Source organism: Aedes albopictus, chromosome 3 (genome assembly GCF_035046485.1).
Source record: "Aedes albopictus strain Foshan chromosome 3, AalbF5, whole genome shotgun sequence".
Classification (NCBI taxonomy): domain Eukaryota; kingdom Metazoa; phylum Arthropoda; class Insecta; order Diptera; family Culicidae; genus Aedes; species Aedes albopictus.
In genome coordinates, this window is record NC_085138.1 from 42,346,905 (window position 1) to 42,366,438 (window position 19,534).

Sequence of the window (19,534 nt, forward strand, 5' to 3'; positions counted from 1 at the left end):
TGCTCTAATTTTCGCCACCTATAAAAATAGCTAAAAATTGATAAGTTTTATCAATTTAGATGAATAATTAACCTGCTGTGTATTCCATAGACTTGAATGATTATCGATGTTTATTATTTTGGGTAGGAAGAGATGACTTTGTATGTCTTCCCTGGTTCTGATTATCGCTACTGTTTGCTTTGTGTTGAAAAAAACATACACCATTGCCATGACTATTTCACAATCGCTAATTCGATAGATTAAGTTATTGGTTTTGTGGAATATCATTAGTGTACAAGATTGATTTTTATTTGCTCTCTCAGATACGTTGAAAAGCAAACAACAATCTACCTAATTAATCACAAAAACTACGAATGTTTTATCAGGGGGGCGAAAATTAGGGAGGGGGCGAAGACTAGTGCATTTACCCTACGTACTCAACCGAACTTGTATACGCTAGCCGCTGCGAAGTCGTGTGCGAAGTTCGACTGTGATAATAATGAATTCGGGCCGAGTCTTAATGTGTGCAAATGTCGCAATATGTAGCACTATGTCACAATAAGCAACGATTTTACACTGTCAAAGTTTCAAAAAAAAATCGGGACAGTGTTGCCAATACTACAGTCAAACTAATGCACACTGATTTTAAAATGTTAAAAAGTGCCCAAAATTTGAAAAACCCCGTTTTTTGTTTGAATTGTTAAAAAAAGTACTGAACCGATTAAAATGAAGTTTTCACCACTCAAGGATGTTTTCGATCACTTGGCAATCGTTTGACTTATTTGTCCATAACTCAGTTCAGAAGCCCTATATTGGAATGTTGTATTCGGCAAAGTTGTACATTAGTGTTTTTCCTACAATTATTACCAAGGACGCCATATTCTAACTCTAATATTTACGTCGTAAAAGTGTTAGCTACTCATACTAAACGATCGAATTTTTCAATCGTTTAGTATAAGTAGGAGGTACTAGCGCTCTGGCGCCGTATACATAAAAGTTAGGATATGGCGTCCTTGGTGATAATTGTAGGAAAAACACTACTCTACAACTTTGCCGAACATCACATTTCAATATTAGGTTTCTGAACTGAGTTATGGACAAATGAGTCAAACGATTGCCAGGTGATCGAAAACATCCCTGTCACCACTTATTATGATTTACTTGAAGAACTTACAGTCAAATTTTCAGACGTTTTGATGAGCTAACAACTAACTTACAGTCAAATTTTCAGACGTTTTGATGAGCTAACAACCAAGTTATAGCCTAAACAATTTTTAAAATGGAAGCCCAAAATTTCGAAAATCACATTTTATTGTATCGACAATATTTGCGCCAATACTGAACCGATTTTGATGAAATTTTTAGGGCATTAACTACACATAACATACTATTCCTGGTTATAAAATCAGCTATTTTTGTGAACGCAATTAAAAATTATACATTCTTTCGAGTGTCTCATTTTTTTCGAATCCAGTCTTTAATTGATGAATTATGATGAATTATAAAACAGATGAATTATGGAAAGTGAGTAGAGCGAAGTCTATCTAAACCTGGGTTGGTAACCATCTGTTTCGTCACCGACCAACGAGCAAATTAAAAAAAAATCGTCCGCAAAGAAACCACGACGAGGATGATCCGAAAATAAAACAGCGAGCTATAGTTTTCGTCATTCTATTCTGTCTCCTTTTCCAACGACGAAAAACGAACAGGTTTTGTCACATGGCATCCGATTGCAGACGAAAGGCGAACCAGCCAAGCTTTTATTCAAAGTATCTAAATACCAAGATAAGAGATTCCCGCTAATATACATGGATTAGTGAGAAAAGGAAAAAAAGTAAAAAATAGTTATGAAGTTTGCGCTGATTTGTATGGGCACATCACTATTTAGCAAACTTTCTTAAGAAAAGCACTCTCATCTTATAAGCAATTATTTACTTGCATCTCACTGGATTAAAAGTGACCTCCATGCAATAAAACAGGAAATATAGCCATTTGAAAATCGGTGAGATTTTTTTTTAATTGGTTCTAAACATATTTTTTCAGCATTTAGAAACATCCAGACTAATAAAACTTCAAAAACTTTGCTGAAATAATGACATTTTAGAGTAAAAACATCAACTTTTCATAACTAACGCAGATGTGTTGGTGAGTTATTGATATTTGCGAGAATCTCTTACCTTGATATTTACATACGTTGGCTTTCATTGACGATTTAGCTTTGGTCTATCGGAGTTGTTGAAATAGCTCTGATGGTATGCTTGTTGTGCTGCCAATCTGAAGGTTTTTGGTTCGATTCCGAATGAAGGCGTGTTTCATTTTACATTTGAGGCTGATTATTCGTTCGCCTGCCCTGTTCGGTGCAAGCCACTCAACGAAAATGCCACTAAAGAGAACCGGCAAAACTTTTTCGTCGCGACCAGCAAACTGACTGGCGGTGTTTGAAGAAAAATATTCAAGAGCTGCTGACTCAGTGACGCAAACTTTTTATTACCCGTTGTCGTCAGTGATTATGCTTCAGCTACGATGACTATAATACTCATTCCACGCGTTACGTTTTGCGCGAGAATCAAACTTTTGCTTCTAAAAATCGTTATTTTGTTAAATGCAGAGGATAGGCAATGGGACAGGCAAAATTTTCACTTTTCAAAAAACGTTCAAGTAGCTGTAACTTTTCGAAAAATGTATCAAATATCTCAAATTTTCACTGTAAATTGATCAACTTGTTGTGTATCAGTGATCAAAATTTGGAAAAGATCGGGATATTCTGCACAAAGTTATAGAGTCTAGAAAAAGGTATACATAAGGGACCCGATTTTGTCAGCCCCTTTTCGGAACACATTTTTTGCTCTCCTCGAAAACCTAAACAACTTTTCAAACTTTTTATCTGTCCATGTTCTGCTCTTTAGCTGTAGCTTGATGATAAATATTAATGAATTGGTTAAAATTTGACCGTAAGGTAACGAGAGCAAAAAGTTTGTCGCAAAATGGGGCTGACAAAATCGGGTCCTTACTGTAATTATTCGCTAGCCAACTTTGAGCTGTTATATCTCCGGATTCAATGAACCGAATACAATGAAATTTTGACCATTTACGACTTATACAATGAGCTATGAAAGTGTTTTGACGTATCTTAAAATTTTTAACACGGAAGAAAATTATAATGATTAGACTCCTCCTCTCCTCTTCTTGGCGTAACGTCCTCCTGGGACAAAGCCTGCTTCTCAGCTTAGTGTTCTATGAGCACTTCCACAGTTATTAACTAAGAGCTTCCTCTGCCAATGACCATTTTGCATGTGTATATCGTGTGGCAGGCACGAAGATACTCTATGCCCAAGGAAGTCAAGGAAATTTCCTTTACGAAAAGATCCAGGACCGACCGGGAATCGAACCCGTCACCCTCAGCATGATCATGCTGAATACCCGTGCGTTTACCGCCTCGGCTATATGGGCCCATGATTAGACTATTTTTCTAATAAAACACCAAATTACTAATCATAGTGCAATAAAATTCCCTCCAATTGAATTACATATTAATGTTTTGATGGAAAGTAACAACATAACCAGCAATAAATTGAAAATGTAATGGGATGCTTATTAAAAATAGAACAATTTATAAAAAATGTAAAATAAATGAAAGCGCTATAACTTTTTTCACTTGGTCAAAATTTCATTGCATTGGGTTCATTGAGTTGAGTTTGTATGCAAAATTGCAATGGGATTTCTTGATGTTTCATACATTGATTTGGAAAATTGCTTTAACAATGAAGAAACATTCTAGTTCGTTTTTCAAACAGCATAGAGTTTGGGTAATAGCTGTGGACAGAGAGTAAAAAATTCGAAGATTGAAAGTGAAGATTGACGACATTCTCATTTTTTCATTCGTGTTTGACCACATTCATTGTCAACTGAATGCCTCTCTTTTTTCATTCAATTCTCTGTCACGAATATTTTTTTCGCACGTCGTAAAATGTCCGATTTCTGTTAGCAGACGCACAATCCGACTTAATGGACAAATAGAGAACATAATTAATATCTAGAGCTCGATTTGAATAGGTCGTATGTGCTTTCGTCGATATAAAAATCGATCAGTTTATTCTAGTTACTGTAGCAATATCAATTATTTTTCGAGGACTTTTAGTGATTGAACGGAAAGCCTGTTTTGTAAGGAATCGGCTGTATGTATAAGTTTTGTTTAATTTCAATAGCTTTCGCTTCAATAAGCGAATCCAACTGATCGAAATTTATATCGACGAAAGCACATACGACCTATTCTAATCGAGCTCCAGATATTCTTATTAACTACTATACACAAGTTTTGAGATGATTGGAAGTATAATCGGGAGTTACGGTTCAGTTATATTTTTCAGTGAAAATTGTCAGTGACAGAAAAATTAATGTATAGGTGAAGAAATTCATTCACCAAAATGAATTTTATTTTGATCCCTCAGTTGAGAATTATCAAAATTCACGTTGAATTTCACTCATTGAAAATGAAAATGTTAAACTCTGGTTGTGGACCCCCTAAGCCATCGAAATTTGCTTCTGCGGCTTTTTGGCAATGTTACCTCAATGGATGGTCCCAAAGTGAAATTTAATAACAAGTTTCATGTCCTCTCTTTGTGTTAAGACCGTCAAACATACAACATTAGGGTTCATTCAAATATTACGTAACGCCAAGGGGGGAGGGAGGGGATCTAGCGCTGTGTTACGCTTCTAATCTAATCTAATCTAATACAAACGCAGCCAGTACGAGAAAGCATCCTGGAAAGTAATTAGGTAAGATTACGCCTAATTACTTTTCTTGTCTATATTGAGGCTTGCAGCATATCAAAGATATGACACAAGCATCAAAACGGCCAGGCCTACTGCGTTGTATTTGCCGCAAAGATGATTATACGAAGTGCCTCGAGTTTGAAACATTTGTTCCTTCGTCGAAGCAATTCTCGAATCTACAGGGGAGGAAGGATGCGTGGACATACCGTACCAAACGCTCCAGATGTAATATGTATGTAATATAATAAGGTTGAAATATATTGAAAAGTGCTTTGGATGTTATACAATGTACACATAATGGAGAGGTCTCACCCATTTGCTCTGCAGTTCGAAGTGGAGCTTCCGTTGATTTCTGTTAAGTAATAGATGTGCTTCGTTTGATGTTGTTTTTCATTAACGATTCAACCACGCCAACAGATCTTGCAAGATTGAACACTAACAAACTGCATTCGAAAACACTCGATCAAACTTATCTTGTTTTTTTTTTCAGGAAAAATAAGCAAATCAAAACTCCTTTCTCCTATTTTGCAATGCACACGACACACGCGTGAAACAGCACTTCTGCAGCGGCTGATCTCAGCCCGAAAATTGAAATAAAAAGTTAATGCCATTTTTTCAACTGTATCTTTACGGGTCAGAAAATACGAACAAACGTTTCGCCACTGGATTCCACGACGGATGCCAAAAATTTTGGAGTTGGTCAGAACGGATTTCATGAAAAATTTTGACATTTTTCGCACTGCGCGCGACCGAACTTTATCAGACTGTGTAAAAAAACTTCTGTTAAACCTGTGGTTATGGTTACACCTTTTGTAGCACCAAACAAATTCACTAAATCACTACGAATTTCTTCTAATGTTAGCTTGAAAAGGATCGGAAAACCCCAAAATGGAAGGGTGCAATAAATGACAGCCGAAAATTTGCTTGCGTCCGCGCGCGCTCACAGACTGCTGCGATCCGGATCTAGCGCTGTGTTACGCTTCATACAAAATTTCGAAACCTCTCATACAAAATTAATTACGTGGGGGAGGGAGGGGGTCTAAAATTGCCAAATTTTGCGTTACGTAATATTTGAATGAACCTTTAATAAATTATTCCAGTGAAACACGCATTTGAAACTATGCATCAACGTTGCCTATAATGTGATATAATGGACACTGCCGGAGTCCACTATACACGCAGAAAAATGGCGCTTGTTTAAAACAATAAAACGCATGGTTGATTTTCAAACTGAGAATTTATTTATTCCAAAGTTATATTTAATTGTTTTCATTCAGAGTTTATTGATAAAAACAACCGATTACCGACATTTCATATAATGTCAAAAATTTCATTTGTTTCAACAAAATAAAAACCATAAACATGGTCCGAAAGCACTCACACATCTATAAAATGCTTACCCTAACATCGCCACAGCGAAGAAGGTGCAGCAAATCCATCACGCAAACTTCCAAGTGCAGCTTTGGCCGTGATGGATAACGCGCAGGTACTCACGACAGCATCCACAAAAAGTTAATCGGTTTCGCCTTTTTTGTCTTTTTCTAGTCGTTCTCCTCGCCATCCGCTTACCTACGATCTAAAAATAGATTTCCGAGCTGCCGCAGTTGCTGCCGTCACCAAAACAATCACATTCCGGGTTTGTTAGTGGCAAAAGTACAGTCGTTTGAATCAATCAATTATTTCATGTTGAAAAAACCATATCTCTGTTTGTTTTAACAAACTGTCAAAAATTTCGACAAATGAAAATATTTGTATTATCAAACAAATGGAACAGTTCAGTTTAAACTAGAAATCAGTTTGTCGCTATAGTAAACTGAAAAATTGGTTGATTTGAACTAGAATTTAATTGTGTTTACAATTTATTTTTCTGCGTGTAGGATTATTTACAAATATCTTGGTGCCTATAGTGGACCTTCCTGAATATGCGTATAGTGGACCCTTCTGAGTGTTTACATTCATAAAATTGTTAAAATACCCTATTTTTGTGGCCACTGGGCAATTCGTTTGCCAAGAACTCCTAGGTGGCAATGTAATTAATGTTCCCTTGGTGGAAGTTGCCTGACAACAGTTGATTTGGGCTTTAATTTTAGAGTTTTTCTGTAGAGGGTCCACTTCTAGCACACAACCCTAATCTAAAACCTTGTGACAAAATTTTTCGTTGAACGACCCCTTAGACTTAATCGTTTTCTCCCAAATCAAGGCTTGTGGGAGTCCAAAACGTTAGCCTATACTGGATTTTTAATTCAAGAATTCTCTCGCGGAGTACTACATCAATTGACATAGTAATACTTCCAGGAATCCTGTGGGGATTTGACTAGCAATTTCAAAAGGTAAAAAGAAAACAAGAAGTATTAGCACAAGTTTCCTTAATCTTTGTATTTATGTATTAACTATAAATTCTTAGAGAAAATTCTCTCTGCAAACTGCAGTTACCACATATTGATTGAACAGGCTCTAATGACATCTTAACAAGCTTAATACATTAGATTAGACAAATAAACAAACTAATGTTATCATCACTCGTTTATTACATACCTATTAAATAAAAACACAAACGCTATATTTACTTAAAACTTCTCTCCCGCACGTAGTGATTCTCCCATCCAATCAATATTCTGGAACCATATTTTCATGAAACCAGCGAGAATAATTCCAACACGACAGACAGCGAAAACTTTTTTTTTCGGAACCTTCTTTGGAACACCAGCGACAACAACAACCGAGAAAACCTACGGACGGCTCCCATCGAATCAAATCGAGCTGAGCTCAGAAAATAAAAAAAATATCGCTCCTCATATTGCGAGTACGTGTAGCACTAGCGCTCCGCCGTCCGTCTGTTCGCTGGCTGGCTGTGGCTGATGACGATAGTCTCACGGCCTGCTGTACAAAATGGCCATACTTTTTCGCACTCTTGGCAGCTTTTTCATTGGCTCGAAAAACACTTCCCCGTCCGAGGGTAATCCACTATCGATACCGAATCAACCCGATCAAACCCTAAACAATCGAAATACGCACCAAATTCGACGGAATTGATTGAAAAATATTAATTCCGTCGCAATTTTTCCCATCGCCTTCCACTACATTGGGAGGTTGGGGTTTTTTCCTCTCGACATCGGCCATTATGTGCTCTTTTCCGTCCGTGGCACTTTTTTCATCGTCGAAATTATATAATTCCGCACCGTTTCCCCACCGGATAGTATAGGAAATTGAACCGAATGGCTACTTACGGTTGTCCTTCCGGGCAGGGATAAATCCGCAGACGGCGAAAAAGTTGGAAAATTTTATCGATTTCGGGCCAGTCCACTTACTTTTCCATACACTGTGGTCTGAACAAAGGAACGAAAATGTCACTATGCGCGAGTACGGAGCGAACACTCACTCTTCGGCTGCCTTGCTACGACTGTGACTGGCCGTGGCTCGGGCTCGGGCTCGACTTGGACCGACGGTCGATGAGTGGCTCGCTGACTCACTCACACGCAGGCACACCGGAGTGACGTTTGCACATGAGCGCACAGTGGGCATGATGGGATAAATAGGTGACCAAAATTCAAAAATTCAAATAGAGTGTGAAGGGCTGTTTGCAGTTCAGAAGGAATTTCTCTTCTCAGCCTATATTGATACATGGGAAATAAATAAATCGCTCGAGAAACAGTTTTTTTCTTCGATCACACGAAAGTTTCAGTTGCGAAGAAATGACTTTTCAAATGGCAGTAACCGAAGAAAGTTTCTGCTAGGAATCGCTTAAGAAGTTTCTTGAGCGATCCCTTTCGAACTCAAAACTGTGCTTAATCGGTGGCCCCGTGGCCCTTTTGCACTTTAATCCAGCACTTGTCCAAACAAACTTACACCACAGACAAACAGACGTAACACTTCGAACATTTTTCGATTCAAATCATTGTCACGGAAACATATTCGCCCAATGCTAAAAGGACTAAGTTTGGCCGACCATCAACTAGGTGGCGGTAGTGAGCAAACGTCAAACTCGAACAAAAACGATGCGAGCGCCACGGGTGGGCAGTTGGCCAACTATCATATTTTGATAAATCTGTGTAAGATGGGAATTATCAGAGTGTTACGTCTGTCGCTAACCTGAAACTAGCCATCGATTGGGTCGATTCTACCCGGATTTGTGTGTTATTAGCAGCTGTCAAAATCTGGGTAACCAATCTCACACCAGAAGAGTAATACTTATGACACACATGTGATACAAGAATCACTGTACGATTGCGCTTGAAATGAGTGCCATACTGAAAATTCTCTCAGTTCAAGTCAGTCTTGTTAGCATTTTCTTGACACTGCGTACCGTTGTACAGGAATCATACTCGTATCACATGTCTGTCTGGGGTATAAGGTTTACTCTGATTGTGGGTAAAGGGGTCTTCGCGGAAATCTCGATACCCATTATTTCTTGTTGTTAGTAGATGTCAAAATCTGGGTAAATGGAACTTGGGACAAAATTTTTCGCATTGCCCGCGGCAACTGCAGTTTTGCTCGATCTGGGTCGCTTTGACATCAATCTGGGTAGCTGGGGGTTAGCGTGTAAGAAATTCATAAATATCTTTTGATTTCTTGCCATAATATTATCAATAATATCTTATGAAGATGAGTATTCATATGTTTGTTATTATTATGGCAAATTACAACCTAGATTACAACTATGGCAAAATATCATAAGATATTTATGAATTTCTTAAGTTTTATTGGTTGCATAAGCTTTAATGTACACAGGCTTGGGCAGCGTGGCTACTTGGAGGCCATTCATAAACCACGTAGACTTTGTGAGGGGAAGAGGGGGGAGGGGATGTGTGTTTTTTGTATGGATAGAAGTCTACGACGGGGGAGAGGGGTCTGAGATGGCCAAAATTTGGTCTACGTGGTTTATGAACAGCCACATGAATAAATGGGTAATAAGGTGTTTAAGAATTCCGTTAAATTTTTTGGTTGTAAATAAAAAGGCAGTGACTTCGAGAAAACTTAAAATGGGTTCTTCGGGTGGAATGGAATACTGCATCGAAAACACTAATAACCGTTAACGTACGAGCGGAGGTAAATGAGCGTTTGCGCTTTTAAATTTTCCGTGCGACGCAGAATAATATATCAGGCACAAAACTTCGAAAAATCGTAAATCGTGTAAAAGGAATTACTCTTAATAGTGGAGCGGACCTGGTGTGGTGGGTAGAACACAAGACTATCACGCCGAGGACCTGGGATCGAATCCCGCTCCCGACATACCCACAAAATGTGGGTTCTTCCTTCGGAAGGGAAGTAAAGCGTGGGTCTCGAGATGAACTTAGGGTTAAAAATCTCGTTAATACAGACAACAAAAAATACTCTTAATAATAATTTGAATAATTCAGAACAAGGGTAATAATAGATAAGGGTGAAAGTAACATGATTGATTTCTCTTCATCGACTTTCTCTTCTTCAAATTAAACAGACGTGATGCAAGTTTGATTTAACTATTAAAATATTATTGAAAAACGCGATTTTGCCCATCGAAAAACTTCAAATTCACACTGTGTGGCATCTGGCTTGTGTGAGTTCCACACACCGCGGGCCGCTCTCACGGCGACCACGAGTTTGCGTTCGTGTCGCAACCAGTGCCGAACGTGAACGAACTAGCAAAACAACAAAACACCACCAAGGCTGTGTTGGTGCGCCCCAAGCTGCGAAGGTTCGGATTTTTTGTTTTTTTTTATCGTTTGTCTTCGTGTGCGTGAGTCTTGTTTTCGATGTTGGTTCTTTCGATGCCCGCAAGCGAACGGTGAGATGGCACTGCGGTTGCCTCGGAGAAGAACGATTGGAGCACGTTCGCAGAATATTCGTCTTGTACGGCGCACTATGGGCATTCTTTACAGTTAATAAGTCATAACCCGTAATATTTAAAATAAATCAAAATGTTTTACAAAAGTTGAGAGTTTCTCAAATAAATACACAATTTAGGATTAATGTCTGATAGAATTGAAATAAATTGATTCACTCAAGAATTCTTTAAGATCTACTTCTTCCTGGCGTAACGTCCCACTGGGACAAAGCTCGCTTCTCAGCTTGATGATCGATGAGCAAATCCACAGTAAATGGATTACTTGCATTGAGTTGTCCAAAAAATATCTCACGAAACCTAATGCAAGCCTATTCATATACGTGAGAACAAAAGATGTTTACAAAGTTCTTACAGATAGATTAACACGGGAAATCTGAACACAAACCACTACCACACAGGAATTTGGATTGGTCAATGGGGCGCGTTCAAAGTTGTAATGGGTAGTACGCAGATCGCAAGAAATTTCTTGGCCTATCTTGATGCGTGGAAAATTCAGGCAAGGAATCGCTCAAGAAATAAGAAAGCGTCGCTTTATTCCGGATCCTAGTACGGAGCTGAAACGAAACGTCAAATCAAATCGGGCTTGCTGTGTTAAATTTCTTGACCATTCCGGTCACGGAAAAATAATGCACTGAACGAAAATTACTTGAGCGATTCCGTTTGAAGTGCATACCTCGCATTTCAAACGGATTTGACGTTTCGTTTCAGGTCCGTACTAAGATCTGGAATAAAGCGACACTTTATTATAGCGCATTTAGTTCACCACTGGACTATCGCACTAGTTTTCACGAGTGCGAAAACGCTAATAAAAGTGCGCGATTGCATCAAATCAACTCGGTGCCTTCAGAGCACTTGTTCTCCATAGATTGAAGAAATAGTGCGCCGAAGACATCAACCTGATTTGATGCAATCGCGCACTTTTATTTACGTTTTCGCACTTATAAAGTCGCAGTTCGCAGTCCAGTAGTGAACTAAATGCGGTATATTTATTTCTTGAGCGATTCCTCTCTCCTCTTCTTGGCGTAACGTCCTCATTGGGACAAAGCCTGCTTCTCAGCTTAGTGTTCTATGAGCACTTCCACAGTTATTAACTGAGAGCTTCCTCTGCCAATGACCATTTTGCATGCGTATATCGTGTGGCAGGCACGAAGATACTCTATGCCCAAGGAAGTCAAGGAAATTTTCTTTACGAAAAGATCCTGGACCGACCGGGAATCGAACCCGTCACCCTCAGCATGGTCATGCTGAATACCCGTGCGTTTACCGCCTCGGCTATATGGGCTTGAGCGATTCCTTGCCTGAATTTTCCACGCATCGAGATAGGCCAAGAAATTTCGTGCGATCAGCGTACTACCCATAAGGCAGCAAGCGAAGATAGACGTCTGTTCTCTGTGGTTCAATGTATTGCACAATTATTTTTTATTGTGGATAAAATTTTTATTTCGAGAAAATCGAGTTTAGATGCATTTCGACATACCAAATAAAATGATTTTACTCCTGCCAACAGGACCTGTCAAATTTGACATTTGTTGTTTTCAAATTTCCCGTAGGAGAGAAATAGAGCGATTTCATGATGACATCACCGTGCATTGGAGTATTGCATCATTCAGCAACATGTACACTGGCAAACGTCAAAGCGATCGAACACTACTGCCTCTGGTGGAAGGATCGCTAAATCTGATTGAATTTGAATTGATCGTCAAATGCATGTGCCAAGCCATTTTGAATAATGTTACGTCTGTTTGTCTGTGGAATAATCATTCAAAACTTGTGGTAATTGGGATGTTTAGTGAATAAAATACTGTTATTTTCTATAGCTTAATCGAAAGAGCTCATTTTTCTGAGTATAACGTGATTTTGTTGCGTTTCAATTCCTTTGTTGTGATGGTTAAATACCAAAAATCATTCTATCCACGGAAATTAAAACTGTTTTATTTAATTTTCGTGGATAGAATGACTTTTCAATCGATAAAATGACAATGCGCCCTAACAAAATTTCCCCAAGCAATCTTCTAAAGGGTTTTAAAAATAGTTCCCGGGCACCAAAAATGATTTTGGATTTCGACTAATTTTTGGACGGGAATTCCGATTATGAAATAATTTGCATACCCCTAAAGAACCTAATAGGCTCCTAAAGTCCTATCGGGATTCTTGTTTTAAACCACAATATATGGTTCAAGAGTTAAATATGTACTCTTGAACCAATTTTTGACGTTTTTATTAACCGTAGTTGAAAATATATTATTTTTATTTTTTTAGCCTTTTGTCTCGTCCCTAGCTTATAACACATACTTTGAGTGATTTTTTTTCACCGTGTCTATCAGATAGGAACATTTTTGAAATCCCAGTGCGAAAAATGTTGAGCTCAGTCACACAAGGTTGACCTCAAATGTCAAAGCAGAACTATTTACCATTTTACCTATTTCGAATTTTCTCATTATTCCTTTGTTTTTCAAGTTCGAGTAAAGTACAATTCCGATTAGAATACCATGCTTGATCGTAATATTCAATATAAGCGAGATTTCGTCTTTAATTTTAGGACCCTATTCTAAGAACCATCTTTGCGACAATTAATGCAGTAGGCCTGGCCACTTTGACGCTTGAGTCATATCTTGGAATGTTGTAATTCTCAATCGCATTTCGCCTTATGTAAAACTTTGTAACGGTCACATCAGAGTATTTTGTTATGCTCCCGTTGCTTGGCGCTAGCATCTCATCATTTCACGTCAAACGCAAAGAAAAAGGATGCCACAACTATGAAGACTTAAAATGATCGTTTAAGCGTGGTCGATGGACATTTCACATATCTCACATTTCAAGAGATCGGTCCACATGCAAGGCCTCCTATAGGGATTTATCTGTGAAACTATTCAGCAAATTCTCTCGACAATTCTCCAAAGTTTCTCCTAGGATTCCTACCAGAATTTTATTTTGTAGGTAGGTGTTCTGCTCGGAATTCTTCCTGAAATCCTTTCGAGTATTCTTCTAAGGATTGCTCCATGAATTCCTACTGGGATTCATTCAGGGGCTCTTCTCGGTATTCCCAAAGGGATGTCTCCCGAGATTCTTTAAGAAAATTCCTCCAGAATGCTTTCGAGGGTTCCTTGAGGAATTTCCCACGGTATTCCTTCAGGGACTAGTCCCGCGGGATTTCTTCCGGATTCTTTCATGAATAATTTCCGAGTTTCCATAAGGGTTTCTCCAGGATTCTTACAGGATTTTCTCTAGGAATTCCTCTCGCTTTTCCTTCAGATATTCCTTCCAGAATTTTTTCATTGATACCTTCCGAAATATCTTCATTGATTTTCCCGGGTTTTGTTTAAGTCATCATTCCGATTCATTTAGGATTTCTCTAAAGAATTCTTGCCAGGGTTCCTTTGAAGACTTCTTCCGAGATTTTTTTATTGATTTCTCCCGGCATTTGTTTAAAATTGAAAAAAAAAATCTGCATGGCTTCCGACAAGGGTTGTTTCAGAGATTTGTTCTGAGATATCTTCATTGATTTCTTAACGAAGCATTCAGTTAAGGATTTCTCTAGAAATACTTTCAAAATTTCCGTTAAGAATTCCTCGCAGGACTCCTTCTTTGATTTCACCCAGGACTCCTTTCGAGATTCCTTTCAAATCCATGGATTTTTGCCAATAAAAATGTGTGGAATTTTTGCAGTGTTCACGATTGCAGTGTACGGGATTCTGGCACGAGAAAGCCAGAATTCATTAAAAATTTAACCTAATGCAATGTCATTGATGGATTTGAGGTTTGTTAAGCCGTTAGTACACAGGGTCAAATATTTGTCCAAAAAGAAACAATGCTCAAACATCTTGTTTGACTCGATAGAATTCTCTTTAGTGTCAAACGTACTGATGTTGTTTCTTGAGTTTTTTCCCAGTCAAATATTTGACCCTGTGTACTTCAGGCCTTAGTTTATACATTCCCCGGCGCTCCAGTTCCAACCCAGGTTCAAAAAGAAAAACGGCATAAGTTTCCTCAAGTGTCATAATTGTTACATAAAAAAATCAGCGAGTGCCATATCAGGACAAACATTTCAATAGATCCTATCTGCACTTGAGAGGCTCTCTTTGTTCACATTCTCTTTCAATTATTGCAATGTAATGGTACTACTCTTTTCAACTATTTTTGCAGTACAAATCAAAAGACGATTGTTTTGATCATCGTTCTATGCAAGAAGACAATCATAATTCAAATAAACAGCTGAAATATTAACGTAAGAGAGGGAAACCTCGAGAAGGACCTACAAGCACTCGGAGTTTTCGAGCGACGCGTGCTAAGAACGATCTTCGGCGATGTGCAGGAGAACGGTGTGTGGCGGAGAAGGATGAACCACGAGCTCGCTGCACTTTACGGCGAACCCAGCATCCAGAAGGTGGCCAAAGCCGGAAGGATACGGTGGGCAGGGCATGTTGCAAGAATGTCGGACAACAACACTGCAAAGCTGGTGTTTGCAACTGATCCGGTTGGTACAAGATGGCGTGGAGCGCATAGAGCACGATGGGCGGACCAGGTGGAACGTGACCTGGCGAGCATTGGGCGCGACCGAGGATGGAGAGCGGCAGTCACAAACCGAGTATTGTGGCGTACTATTGTTGATTATGTCTTGTCTTAATGATGTTGAACAAATAAATGTATGTATGTAGGGAAACCAAAGAGAGCCTCTCTTCTGCAGATAGGACCTTTAGATATGTTTGGCCTGATATGTGTTAAGACTGGGATTCAAAATTTGTCCTAAGGGTCTGTGTCAATTGACGAATTAAAATTAATTTTTACTTAAATTTGACAGTTCAACACTTAAACTTGACAGTTCTCCTAAGGAAATAATTATCGAACTGTCAAGTTTAAGTGAAAATTAATTTTAATTCGCCAATAGGCTCCTAAAGTCCTATCTGGATTCTTGTTTTAAACCACAATATGTGGTACAAGAGTATATATTTACTCATTTTTTGACGTTTTTATTAACCGTAGTTGTAAATACATAATTTTCATTTTTTTAGTCTTTTGTCTCGTCCCTAGCTCATAACACATACATTGAGTGATTTTTTTCACCGTGTATGTCAGATAGGAACATTTTTGAATCCCCAGAGCGAAAAATGTCGAGCTCCGTCACACAAGGTTGACCTCAAGTGTCAAAGTAGAACTATTTACCATTTTACTTATTTCGAATTTTCTCATTATTTCTTTGTTTTTCAAGTTCGAGTAAAGTACAAATCCAATTAGAATACCATGCTTGATCGCATTATTCAATATTAGCGAGATTTCGTCTTTAATTTTAGGACCCTATTGACACAGGCCCCAAGATTGTTCCTATCTGAAGTACACGATAAAAAATATTATGGTGAAATCCGAAGTGACCGACGATGCGAAAATTGATTTTTAAACTACTTAGAAATGTCGCAACTCAATTTGAATTAGTGCATATTGTAGCTCTTATATAACTTTATGATGCGCAACAGAAAAAATAGATTCAAATTTACTTCGCAGCTGCAACTTCGCATGTGCTTCAAGCGACGACTTCGATTTGGTGCTGCGACGATAATAACGATTTGAAAGCTAGGGGCGAGACACAAGATCATAAAAATTCAAAACGTATATATTTTCAAGCACGGTCGATAAATACATAGAAACATGAGTAAATATGTACTTTTCAACAATGATTGTGGCTAGAACTGTAAACCGAAAAAGAAGTTTAATACATGTACGTTATTATCAAGCAGAAAGAATTAGAAAATGTAAGTGGCAATATGGTTGCCACTGTGTTGTGAAGGAATAATACACTCCACTTATACGTCGAATTTATTTTTTATGTGACATGATGGCTCTTCTGTGCCAAAAGAGAAAAGTATAAATGGTTCAACTGTACCTATTTGAGTTCTCTCATCGCTATCTTGCCACAGAGCGTTTCCTGTAAAATTATCGATAACTTTATGACGTGAAGCCTCAGTGAAGAGCAATATAAAGATAGTATCTCTTCCTAAGCAAAGATGACTTACCTCTTCTGTATATGTTGTTTATCACGATGACCGAGAAGCAATCTTTACTTTCTGCATACACAGCTGTTTTTGATTCATCACTGCCTGTTCGATTCACTCTTCGTTGATTCAAACTCACAATAACATAGTCTGGAGCAGCCTCACAACTACAGTAAATTGTTCGCCACTAATGTGTTTTCTTCTTCTTATTCCCCCCGAGCAACAGAATGGTTTATAATGCTGAGAGTTTCAATGAAAATCCGAACCACAAGGGAAAACACATCCATTTGGGTTGCACCGACACGGAGAGAACCCGCAGGAGGTACCACTTTCGGTAACCGAGATAACAGGGAAGAATGACACACTCGTCTTATCACCAATTAACTGTGCTTTCACTGTGCGATTTGCTTCGCTATTGCGTTGTTCGAGGTTTGAACAATTTCGAGTTTATATTTCATCACCATACGCATTATCCTAAGAAAAATGAATAAAATTAATATGAATTGAGCTCACCACTTCATCGCCATATGTCAAAGAAATTTCAAGTCTTGCACATAAATTATACCATCGAGAGAAAATGGAAAATCAATACTGGGCTTGGATCCAAAGTCCAGCTGAAGTTAATTACACTGTTCAAAACCACCACTTTCTTTGTCACTTTAACATACTTTTCACTGTTTTTTTATCTAACACACCATACTGGTTCGATAAAAGTCACAAAACACTTCAAATTCTTCCCAGAAAAGTAGAAAATGAAAATTTTCACGCCTCTAGCTTTTCAAAATGTCTGTTCATCCGCACATCCAATACATGAGAGAGAGTTGTACAGAAGGTAAAAAGGTAAGATTTCCTCGCAGCGCAGATAGCCGAGGAAGCGCGACGTATGCTTGCCTGGCTTGCCTGGTACACACGCCTATCGCCACTGAACTCTATTCACCGATTGACTGACTGACTACACTGCGTGAAACATCAGAGCTCTCGCTCGGACGGCGAAACTGTTCATCGAACCCATACACCCTATCAAAACAGCAAGTATACGACGACCAAGCGCACCCACAACTTTTCCGCACGGCCATGAATGACGAAACAAATAGAAAATAGGTTTTGTCGTAAAATTAGTTGAAATGACATGAACATTTAATTCTAAACTGAAATATCTAGTTGTGCCCACATTCCCCCTTTGTGACGGTGGTTATGGAAGCCACATGCACACGCTCACGGTTTAATAAATATCAGCTGATGAACCAAGAGCCCGTTCACGAGTTTATCGCGATGGCTGCGTACCACAGTGTTATTTAAAAATGTAAAACTATTAGGAATTCCCAATGTTTAACATTGTGATGAAATATTTGAACAAAACTTTAAATACCTAACTATTTCCAAAAATAATAGTTAACAAACACCAAAACTACCCAAAATTATTATAGCTCTTCTAGCACATTTGAATATGAATTGCATTTCCAATCATAGTATTATGTTTCCAGTTCAAAACCGAATTAGCGACATTTTTTCTTTTACTTCCGCTGCTTTTGCCTTGCGTTAAACACAATGTCGGAAGAGGGGCGCTGTATTGTATACCTGGTGCTCTATACAGCGCCCCACTTCCGACATAGTGTTTAACGCAAGGCAAAAGCAGCGGAAGTAAAAGAAAAAATGTCGCTAATTCGGTTTTGAACTAGAAACATAATAACCATGTGATTCAGTGGAATCCCAAACAAAGCGTAATCGTGAAACACGTGTTTCACACTGCCCGGGTACGACTTCAGCGTCGAGTTCGTATCGATCAACAAACAATTTTGGCTACGCAGATACTACAGATGTGCGGATATACTATCGCAGCTCATCAGTAATCACTTGAGTGCCCAGAGGAAGAACTCGTGGTAGCAAGCCTCAACGTTGAACCCGAACTTCAATGCGTACTGGATGGTAAACGCGAGGGTAAACGTGCTTGAGGTTCCTTGTTGGACCACGGTTGGACGATACATGATATTGTGCAAGATCAAGTTAGCCTTGGATTATGTTGTTTGACAAGTAGAGAGATAAATACATTTATTCCGTTTTGAATCTCCGAACAAGATAGTTTGATTTCCTGTGTTATCACGTATCTGCTCAACAGGTTATGGTACCCAGAGTAGCAGGGAATCGAAAATAGTGCTAGAGTGTTGAATCTGGTTGGTTAAAGGTTTTGAGTAGTAGTGTGATTTGATACAGCATTCAGAAGCATGTACTTCTTGAAAATGGGTTTCCAGAGCCTCGGCTACGATAACTACGAAACGTGAAAAATGCGTGCACGGCAAGTTTTGACGCGTGAAGGGCTATGGCAGTACGTGGAGGACTTTAGGTCATCGGAATTAAAAACGAAGAATGAACTGGCTCTGCAGACCATTGGTTTTCTGGTTGAAGACGCCCAGTTGCGGTAGATTCAGGACGTGGTAACTGCCAAGGATGCTTGGAGTAGGCTGCGGATCTATTACATCAAGAACTCATCGGTGGGCAAAGTTGTTCTGATCAAGAAATTATCGAAAACAGAACTTTCCTAAGCAGGTGATTTGCGTCAATATCTAATGAATTTGGAACAGCTTTTCGAGAAGATAGAGAACGCGGGGTATCGCATGGATGAGGATATGAAGGCTCCTTTTATACTTGCTAGTCTTCCGGAATCATACGAAAACACGGTTGCTGCGATACAGGGAAGAATGAAAGTTTTCACGATGAATTTTGTCAAGACGAAGATACTGGAAGAATATGATCGGCGTATTCGAAGATTCCAATGCGATGGTGGTGAAAGCAGTCTGGAAAATCGAGAACACACGATTGTGCTACGCATGTGGAAGCCCGGAGCATTTGATTCGTGACTGTGACAAACTGGAAAGTATGCGCGAGAAGACTTCGAGAAGCACGCTATCGGCCAGGATGGACAAGAGGATGGAGGAGATCTTTCAATTCGGCCCTCTGTACAACCACAGACAAACAG

At 38.9% G+C, this 19,534-nt stretch overlaps 1 long non-coding RNA gene across 1 annotated transcript; it reads right to left on the reverse strand.

Annotated features, from left to right (window-relative positions):
• Positions 1-7,864: 7,864 nt before the first annotated feature.
• On the reverse strand, positions 7,865-17,915 carry LOC134284176 (uncharacterized). Its single transcript, XR_009995672.1, has 2 exons — positions 17,126-17,915; positions 7,865-17,034 (listed from the first exon to the last, which is right to left on the reverse strand). It is a non-coding gene; the product is annotated as an uncharacterized LOC134284176 (long non-coding RNA).
• Between the last annotated feature and the right edge of the window lie 1,619 nt (positions 17,916-19,534).